Consider the following 9157-nt stretch of genomic DNA (forward strand, 5'->3'; position numbering starts at 1 on the left):
AGCACACCTGCTTCTCTCCACCCTGGTGGGCCCTCTCGTTCCTGAGGGGCCAGTAAACGTCAGTTCCGTGGAGGGCCCTCGACCTCACGCAGGCCCCGGTATGAAGCCTGTACTGTTAGCCACACTGTCACAAATGTGTTTGCTTTATTTGCCTAACGTCTACCTCTCCCGTTGGACCAGCAGCTGCACGGGCAGCCAAGGTCTGAGCTGTCCCCACTGTGAACCCAGTACCCTTCCCAGCACTTGTGCTTGGTGAGGGGTGAGCGGTGACGGGTGACGGGGCTGCAGCATGGTGGACCCAGAGCTGACTGTGGGCGGGACGCTTCCCTGGCAGAAGCTCAAGATAGAGCTCAATTCCGTAAGGATGAGAAGAACCGACCGACCCTCTCCAAGGGTGCACATCATATTATGCAAAGTCTTGAACCAAACAACAAGGCACTGTGGTTATGACAGCAGCACTTGGGTGCACTGCTCAGGACTTGGGTGTATCGTCTCAGCTAATTTCCAAAGGACCCTGTGAGGCCAGTGTGACATAAGGCTCACAGTGAGGAGAAACTCATAGGTGGGTATCACTGACTGACAATCACAGATGCCTGAAGAATTTCCGAAGGCGCTCGCTTCGACAGCACATAGGCTAACATTGGAACGATACAGAGAAGATTAGCAAGGTCCCTGGGCAAGAATGACAGCAAATTCGTGAAGTGTTCCATACGGTGAGTCCCCTACATACGAACCTTCAAGTTGGGAACATTCCAAGACGGGAACGTGCGTTTGCACGTCCAATCACGTAAGTTAGTTCACGAGTCTGGAGTACGTTGTCACGTGCGTGTATCCTCTACAACCGGTTGTGCTTTTGTGTACTTCACTGTACAGTACTGTATAGAGTACCGTAGCACAGTATCTTTATTTCCAGCCCAGGATGTCCGGAAGCAAGTGTAAAAGCAGTGGAGATGTAGCTGTACTGCTGAGAAGCGCCAGGGATTGGAGGCTCAGAGAAAGGACGAAGGGAGACACGAGGAAGAAGAAGTAACTGCAGAACTGAAGAGAGTCACGACGCAGGAAACGGCAGGGGACTTTCTTTAGTTGAGGAGGCGCTGTTAGCTTTCGAGGCACAGGACCCGAACCTACAACAGTGCACAAAGTTTGCAGCAGCCGTTCAGAATGCAATCCAGTGCTACCGTGTCATCTGTGACGAGAAAAAAAGAGCTACTACCCAGACATCACTCGATCGTCTTTTCAAGAGGGTGGATAGAACTGAATCCAGCAAGGAACCAGAGCCTGTGCCGTCAGCGTCAGGTGTGAAGGAAATGACAGCTCGCCCTCCGTCTCCTGTTGCTGACGACCCTTCAGCTCTACCGTCTCCCACCTCCCCTCCCTCCTCCAGTCAGTAACTCTTCCTGCCTGTGCCCTCGATGCCAGCCCCTGGATGCCAGCTGTGTACTGCACTGCTGTACTTTTCAAGGGACTGCACTGTAAGATTAAAAATGTTCTCTTTATTTTTTGTGTTTGTTTTTTATGTATTATTTGTGTGAAAAGTACTATAAACCTATTACGGTACAGCACTGTGTAGCCGACGGTGTTAGCTGGGTACCTAGGCTAACTTTGTTGGGCTTATGAACGTGCTCTCTGAATGAAACATTTTTATGTAGGGGACTTACTGTTATTTAAAAAAGAACTTCTGAAGGGAACTGATGAGGTGCCCCCCCCTCAGCCCGAGGCCGTGTTACTGTGTGTTCCATGCATCGTCCTTTTGTCCGGGGCACTTGAACTTGAGTAACGATAAATTAAATAAATCTTAAGAGATAAATTTGATAGCTTTGTACATATAAATAGATCTGCTTTTCTCCAAAGCAGGTTGACTGTTTCCTGGGTGTCAAGGCAGAAAGACAGGCACAGCAGGACCAGCCCCCAGAAAGCTCGCATCCACCAGGGGGTGAGCATGTGAATAAAGGATTAAAACACAGCGGGGGACACCCAGGAAAGGCCAGCCAGGGCTCAGAAGTGGGCAGAGGAGGGCAATGGACATTAAAATTCAGCCAGTCTTCCGCTATCCTTTCTTCTCTACAGCGTCCACTGTTTCCTTGGGGGTGATGTACCCTCTCGCTGGGTGAGTCTTAGAGGAACAGTGGATCTGGGTGCCTGCCCTCCCCCCAGAAGCCTCAGCGCCAACTCCTTCTGGAGCGCAACCCTGCCCCTCGAAGGGTCAGTATTGGACCGTGTCAGCCATGCCCAGGGCCGTCGTCCCCCTGCCTCTGGGTCAAGGCCACCGTCCAGTCTGCTCTCACCACAAGACGGCCCAGCTCTCCGGGGCTCGGGCCCACCTCCTCCCAGCTTCCTGTCCATCCTGTGACTGCGAGTGTCCCACCAACAAATTCCTTTTCACTTTGGTGTCTAAGTCGTCTCCGTTTCGTGCAACTAAACCGTCTAATTATTAAGGGGGCTGAGATGCGAGGAGGATCTGGGGAGGCCCGCGCTGGAGCAGGGCTGTGCGGCGAGGGCACGGGGAAGGTCTGTGGAGGAGCCGGAGGAGGGGCGGGACGCGCCACGGGAGCCGGGGGTGCGGGGGCGCGGGGGCGCGGGGACGCGGGGGCGCAGGGGCGCTCCGGGGTTGGCCTGTTTTCCGTGGACGGCGGGAGGGAGGGGCCGCGCTGGGCTCCTTTCAGCTCAGTGTCGGTGCTTCTCCCCCGGCCACCTCCCAACAGCGGCTCTAATCCTTTGTGCACTTTTTCCAGCCTGCAGGAGATTCTCTCCATAAACCCCATTTCCCTGCCAACAGTCATGACAAACGGTAGCCAGCCTTGCTCCCAAGAAATGACGGCTGTGGGGGCTCCCTGGCCGGCTGCACATGGAGCTGGCAGGGTCTTGTGCGGCCCCCGCAGGGCTGTCACCTGTGCGCAGCCCGCCTTTCCTGTCGGCCCCTCAGCCGCCCCCTCAGCTTCTGGGTTCCCTCCCACTCCCCACAGCACCCTGTCCCTGCTGAGCATCTGGAAGGCAGGTGTGTGGACAGGCCTGCACCTGCGATGAGGGGACTGCACAGGCGCGAGGGCCACGGAAAACGGAGGCCGACCCTCTGCAAGGACCTTAAGGTACCGCCCCGTCTGAGGGGTCTGCGGTGGGCGCAGGGCTCCTTCCTCACCGCCCCGTCTGAGGGGTCTGCGGTGGACGCCGGGAGCTGGAGGGCTGGGCGAGGGGACCACTGTCTCCAGGGAAGCAGGTTAGTGGAGCTGGTGGGTTTATGTGCTGTTTCCGCGGCGGCCCACAGGCTCCCTCAGGGGCCACCGCGGTTCTCGAGCATCTGGGCCCAGCCCGGCGTATATGAGGCCCAGACCCTGGGCCGGGGCTCCTGGAGGGGCGGGTGGTTAATTATGTGCTGCTGGGGGGCGGGGTCTGCCCAAGGCCCCGACCCTGCCCCTGGGCTGCAGCTGCTTGTTTTCAGCGTTTCTCTCAGGCTGAACGCGAACAGCTCGTCTGCACACCAAGGCAGACCTGCCGTGTGACGGGCTGAGGGCCTCACGTCGGGCCGGGCAGCTCGCTCCCCAGGCCTCGGAGGGTGCTGGCTGCTGGGTGGGGGTGGCGCCCAGGCCCCGAGCGCGCCCGCCTGGAGGCCCTGTGCTTCCCGCTCCTTCACCGGCGGAGCCGCGGCGGCCTCAGGCCCTCAGACCCCGCGACAGCCTCCTGCTTGTGGGGCCTCTTGCGCTCGCTTTGCTCTGTGGCTTGTGACGCGTGTGCCTGGCGGCGATTCTGCGAACAAGCCCTGGGAGCTCGGAGAGTTCGTCTCGGAACCGCCTTCTCCCTGGCGCCCGCAGCACCTGCCCCCGAGTGCGGTCACCTCTGGAGTGAAGGCGCCTCGGCCCCCCCAGCACGGGCCCTCTTCTGGGGGCGAGGAGTCTCTCCCTCTCTGATGGACTTTGTCTCCAGCAGCTGCCCCGGGCCTGGATCCCAGCGCTGCCCCGAGCTGTTCCCGGAGGCTCAGAGGGACTCCTGTGACCCTGCGTCTGGGGCTCCCACCACCTCCCCTGGGCCAGGAGGCTCGTGAGTGGCCCCGGCGTGATGCCCCCCACCCCGCACCCCGCAGAGGGTCAGGGTGCCTGCTGTGCTGCTCTGATGAGGCCTAGGGACCTCATCCAGGCCACCCCGGTTGGTGAGTCCTCAGCGACTCCTCCCTCCCTCCCCCCTCCCCACCCAGTGTCTGGCTTCGGGCTTCATTCAGAGCAGCCATTCTCCTTGGCCGTCGGGCTGGGCCGGTTCTGGGCTCCGGGGAGAAGGGCCCCTCTCGTGGGGGACGCCCCGAGCCCCAAGAATGGAGGAAGCAGGGCCGCAGGGACAGGGGAAGCTCATCCTCAAGGGCACGGCCTGATTTTTACCTGACCTGGGGGTGACAGCACGTGGAGACACACAGGACAGGCACATGCGACACCAGCACAAGGACTGAAAAGCGGGCCCCAGGAGACTGCAGGGTGGGACCTCCTTCTGCAAAGTCTGAGGCCAAGCAGAATAGGTGGCGATGGCTGGGGCTTGTGTGTGTGTGAGGAGACCGCGGGTGGGAGCCAGCAGGGGCTCAGGCGGACACCCCTCACTGGCCACGAGGGACCCTGGACTCTGCCGGCAGGCACACAGGTGGCCTTTGTGTCACTGACACAAACGTGCAGTAAGAGTCAGGGGGAAAAGGCCACCGGGAAGGGCCAGTGACCCCAAGCTCCTGCCTGTGCTTCTCATCCCAGGGAGAACTCTTTACTCCCAGGAACAAGTTTGGGATTTATCCCCAGGTAGGGTGGCCACTGGCCAGGAAGCTGGTGGGAGGTTGCAGCTGGGTCCCCAAAAGCACCGCTGTGTTAGCTCCCGGCCCAGCGGCACGTGGAGGCTGCAGGGAGTGTGTGGACGCTGGGGGGCCTGGGAGCGTCCAAGCTGCTGGCCTGTGAAGGCTGGCAGCAACCAAGCCCCACACGGAGCCCCAGATGCTGTAGCAGATGCTAAGTCACAGCCCGAGGCCGTCCTCAAGCCTGAGCCTGGGTGGTCAGCGCATTCCCGGGTGGGCTGGAGCACGTGTCCAGGGCAGAGTGAGAGGAGCCCTGCGTCTGCAGAGCCGAGGTGGAGTGGGCTGTGCCTGGGCTGGGCCTGGGATCCCCCACGCAGTGTCCCAGCCCCACTGGGACCATGAACTCAGGGCCTGAGGCGCCCGAGCACCGACGTGTGCGGTGGGGCCTTTCCGAGAGGCAGGGCCCTGGGGAGGCAACGGGGCACGGGGTGGGGGGCAGGGGACGGAAACCACTAATTCCAGAGCAAGCCCGGTGTGAGCACACTTCCCAGAGTCGTGTTTATTCTCCGGGAGTGAAGGCCTTGGGCTCGGGGCTCGGGAGCCCTCAGACGTGGCCCCCGGAGGGGCTGCCCCAGGGGACAGGTGGCAGGCGGCCACGCTCATCCTGCGCGCACACCGCCGCTCCTCAGGGGAGGGGCAGAAATGCGGGCAGCGTCTCAGACCCTCTGCCGGGTCTGCTGCTTGCCCCGGTCCTCCCGGAGGGCGTCCTCCCCCGCTGTTGCCAGCCGGTCATCCCTTGGGCCCGGGGCGGGGGGCATGGAGCCACTATCCTGTGTCCCCCTTCACCCAGCTGCCCCCAGGCTGTTGGGCCTGGCCACTTTGCAGGTCTGCAAGGTGGGCTGGCCGTGGCCCTGCTCTCGCCTCCCCGGGCCCCCAGCTCCTGGCCTCTCCTTGGCTGTCCTGTCTCCATCCAGACAGGAAGCCTTGGGTTTGTGGCAGCTCAGCCTCCGTCTTTATGGACAGCGCACCCGTGTCCCTGCATTTGCAGCCACGGATCCGGGTCCTGGATGGGCAGGCAGCCAGTGAGCTGACCCTGCAACCTCTATTCTGATTCTCTGCGTCTTCCTGTTTGTTTTTGGTGAATGAATGGAATCTCAGATGATTCTCTTTTTTCCAGCACGCAGACGTGGTGCACACCGGGCGCGTCTCTCTGCTGCAGTGTCGGATCCACGCCGCTGGTGACGGTCACGGGAGCCCTGAGCCCGCTCCATGGCCTGTGCCTGCTGTGAGCCCATCCCTCCTCCCGGCCCGCGGCCTTCCTATCCAGGCAGCAGATGCGCTCGGCCTCGCGGGCTGCCCAGCTCTGCCGTCCTTGAAGCAGCCACAGAGGGGCCACGCAGGTGCAGGACTGAAGCTTTGCCAACAACACTTCATTAGTGAAACACGCGGTTGGCTGGTGCCGGTGTGTCCACACCCGCATGGCGGTGGGCATCCAGCTGTGACGCTGAGGCTGGGTCTCTGACCGCAGGCCCAGCTCCCTCTGGGGGCTCACAGAGCTGAGCGGGCGTCCACGTCTTGTTTTCAATTCGTGCCATTTGTGGTCCCATGGGTGGCCCGTGGCCTGTGAGGTCGGGACTCTGTCTCAGCCGTCCCAGCGAGTTCCCAGCCAGGTCTCAGGCAGGGAGCGCCTGTAGTTTATTTCTCATGCCCGACAGGTGGGACCAAAGCTGGCCCAGGAGACTTTCTTCCTACAGATCCAGGACATAGTCTCTGCTCCCAGCACATCACAGGCACTTAAAAAATACAGGTTTATGGGCTTCCCTGGTGGCTCAGTGGTTGAGAATCCACCTGCCAATGCAGGGGACGCGGGTTCATGCCCCGGTCCGCGAAGATCCCACATGCTGTGGAGCGGCTGGGCCCATGAGCCATGGCCGCTGAGCCTGCGCATCTGGAGCCTGTGCTCCGCAACGGGAGAGGCCACAGCAGTGAGAGGCCCATGTACCGCAAAAAAAAACAAAAAAAAAAATACAGGTTTAATTAATGAAAAGGGTGTTAGCTAAATAGAGCTGTCTAATTCCACAGCCTATATTTTTTCCTGGAAATTGTTGCCCCAGGCGGGCCTGGAGGTGGCAGCCCTCCCCTTACTGAGGGTCTGGGACCCTCCACTGAGTCACGGCACCTGGACCCACGGGAGGAGACTGGGACGCCCATGTCTTTGACTCTCGGTAGCACATTTTGAAACACCAGCTGCGCAGTAACAGCTCCCGCTGGGTAGGTGACCTCTCGCTGCTGAACTGCTGGGGGCGCCCGGCAGCCGCTCCTTCCTGCGAGGACCGAGCCGCAGGGACGGGGCCTCCTTCAGGACGTGCGTCCGGCTCACGCGGCCTCTTGTTCTCGCCCGTTCTCCTTCCTGAAGCTGTCGTCTTCCTGACGAACAAAGGAAAGAGAAGTAACTCAGCGAGGCCGAGCACAGCACAGGGACTAACTCAGATCTCACAGGATGACTCACCGCCACGCCTCCCCGGGGACCCTGCGGCCTTGGCCGTCCTTGTCCCTGCCCACTGGCCGCCACCTACTCTCGAGAAGCCGGCGAGGAGCCAGCCCCTGAGCGGCAGTGTCTGGGGCGGGAGCAGCCATAAGTGACCGTCCTGTGGACGAGAACTCAGAGCCCAGTGAAGCCCAGACGCTGGGCCGAGTCAGCTGGGTGGGCATCAATCAGGTGGTCCAGGGAGGGCTCCAATCCCTCCCGCTGGCCTCAGTGCTGGCTTCCGTGCCGAAAAGAGCGTCCTCAGTCCTTCGATCTGGGGGTGATCGGCTGTTCCACCGGACACGAATGTCCTTCTGCTCTATTTGCCTTTGAAGAGGTCATTGCTTTAACTAGTTTAACTTTTCATCATCTGACGTGAGGAGGATGTAGTAACTGCATAGCGATGGCCAGACAATGGATAAGACAGTAAGTTAATCATGAACGTAATACAGCGTCTGCTAAACACCCGCCGTTGGGCTGGGGGTTTGTGCATCTCATCCAGCCCGAGAGCAGCCCTGGAGGAGGGAACCCCTTTGGCTCACTGACGGCTAAGTCAGTAGGGCTTCCTCAGTGCACAGAGAGCCCCGGGGGCCCTGCCCGCAGGTGTGCCTCCCAGGGGCCCCGCCCGCAGGCACTGGGTGTTCTCCCGTCTGTCATCGTCCCTGCATGGGCCGTGACCACGGGAGTGGCGTCCATCAGCACAGACGCGCCTCTCACCCCCTGCTCACGGCCCTTGTGCGCAGCAAGGTCTGGGGTGACTGCACTTTGGCACACAAGCACCCAGGCCAAGCACGGGGGCTGGGGTCCTGTCCAGGCAGGCAGTGAGGCTGAGATGCCTCGGGCAGCGCTGCGCCCGCACTGCGCCAGCTCTCCCAGCCCCGCTCCCGGAGCCTGCGGCCCTGAGCGGGAGGCTCTGGCCGTCCTCCTCACTGTCCTGTCACATAACTTGCTTTATGTTGAAGACAGGGCGGGACCGAGTGTGCCCCAGTCCAGCCTGCAGGAGGTCAGCCAGCTGCCCAGCATGGAGACCACCAGGAGGGCTGTCCCCCACCTGCATCTATGTTCTATGTCTTCAAAGAAAAGGATATTTTAAGAAGAAAAAGAGATGAATCTGGGTGTCTTTGCCTTGTGGAAAGAAATAGTTTTGTTTTTTCTGTACGTGGGCCTCTCACTGTTGTGGCCTCTCCCGTTGCAGAGCACAGGCTCTGGATGCGCAGGCCCAGCGGCCATGGCTCACGGGCCCAGCCGCTCCGCGGTACGCGGGATGCTCCCGGACCGGGTCACGACCTGTGTCCCCTACCTGGGCAGGCGGACTCCCAACCACTGCGCCACCAGGGAAGCCCAGCTGTTTTTAATTTTGACACAATAATAAGAGAATAGACTTTGGGGAAGAAATAGACATGAAACATTCATGCTTCCTGAGGATGAGTAAGGATTTGGTAACTCCTCTAGGTGGACGGCAAGGAAGCTCCTCTGGATCTGGTCCTGGGGCTAGGAGACCCAGAGGGTGCAGACGGGGCTGCCTCGGGCTTTTCAGGCCAGCTCTCGGGTGGACAGGCCGGCCTCTAACTCCTCCGCTGGCAGGACCTGGGGGGTCTGAGGGCAAACTGTGCAGGGGGGGCGGGTGCTCGTCCTCGAAGTCAGAGGGAGCCCAGGAAGCAGGCGGCCAGACAGGGACAGGAGGCCAGGAAGGACCCCAGCCCCGTTGTCCCCTAAACAAGCGTGACTTAGGATCGCGAGCTCAAGTCTGGGCCCAGGCAGCCAGCAGAACCCAGCGTCCACGCCCACCCAGGGACCCCAGTCACCTCTGGCCACGAGCACACAAGTCCACCCCTAGGGTCCCCTGACTGCTCCTCCAGCAAACAGCCCCCACA

Source organism: Grampus griseus (assembly GCF_964374135.1).
Source record: "Grampus griseus genome assembly, chromosome: 13".
Classification (NCBI taxonomy): Eukaryota; Metazoa; Chordata; class Mammalia; order Artiodactyla; family Delphinidae; genus Grampus; species Grampus griseus.